The following is a 1,249-nucleotide window of genomic DNA, read 5'->3' as shown; positions in this document are numbered from 1 at the left end:
AACATAATCTACATACCAGACACATATCAACGATGTAGATGTTGATAATACGAAGAATGTGACATTGTGTTTTTAAATGTTAAGTTTTAGACTGGGTTCAGTGTGGCAGCGACGTTAAGAGTATACACCTGATGATGGCCGATAGAGGCCGAAACATGTAGTGTAGAAAGAACAAGATCAAAGACATATATATAAATATATATTGTTTGCACTTAGGACGGAGTTTGTATCATTTATTATGATATGAAAGGTGAAAAGAAGCAGTTTCACTGTTAAAGAAAGCTTTTAAGATCCTCCAGTGGCTTAAAGAAGAAATTTTTCATTTGCATCTCTAAAATTAAAATACCAGATGCTTCATAACAAAGAAAATGACATGACAGCAAATGAATCAAGATGGGAAAAATCTTATTTAAACAAAACTTTGTTCATCAACATATAAGATCTGATATAGGATACTATAGAACAGGCATGTCCAACTTCAAACAGGTTGTGATAAGACTTTTTAGTGTCAAAACTTTCAGTGATCTACCACCCCCTCCTATCGTTGTACTTCGCATTAAGCAAAAATAACACAAAACACGTTTGTTGTAAAAGCAACATACACTGAAAGTACAGACTACTTTAACACGTATTCTCCCTTCAAAATCTGAATATAATCATATTATATTACAAGTGAATTTACATGCTTTTCGTGTATAATTTCTTTATGAGATCGACCAAAAATCGTCCCACGATCAACGCGTTGGTCATTCCTGCTATAGAAGACATATGCATGATGAAATCCTATAACAATGTACAATCTGAGGTTTTAACAGAAGTAAAGCTTCATAATTATGTAACCAAGCAAGGTGGTTCAAGTGGTAATGCTTGCATTCTGTATTGTCACATGACGTCTGAAATCCAGAAGAGTTCACTGCTAGGTAATGGCCCTGTAAAATACATTCCCACAAAAGCAAACATGCACAACAATAAAAGAGCGATGCTTTCTGTGGTCTGTGCCATACTCGATATGGTAAACACGTCTCTGCAGCAGTGAATCAACACAAAACAATATAGGAAGCGGTGTTTTCTGTGGGGGTAGCCCTGAGGCTATATAACAAGGATCTCACGCAGTTGGAATTAAACTTGAGTCAAGTTCCAGAGTTCCACGTGAGCAGTTAGATGAGAGCTGAGCTCTGTGAAGATAAGTGAGAAGAGATGGCAGTTGCAGCAGAGAACTGAATTGAGAGTCTCTGGAGTTGGCAGCTGG

The sequence above is a fragment of the Cryptotermes secundus genome, unplaced genomic scaffold, assembly GCF_002891405.2.
Source record: "Cryptotermes secundus unplaced genomic scaffold, Csec_1.0 scaffold4, whole genome shotgun sequence".
NCBI lineage: Eukaryota > Metazoa > Arthropoda > Insecta > Blattodea > Kalotermitidae > Cryptotermes > Cryptotermes secundus.
This window is presented reverse-complemented; position numbering follows the sequence as displayed.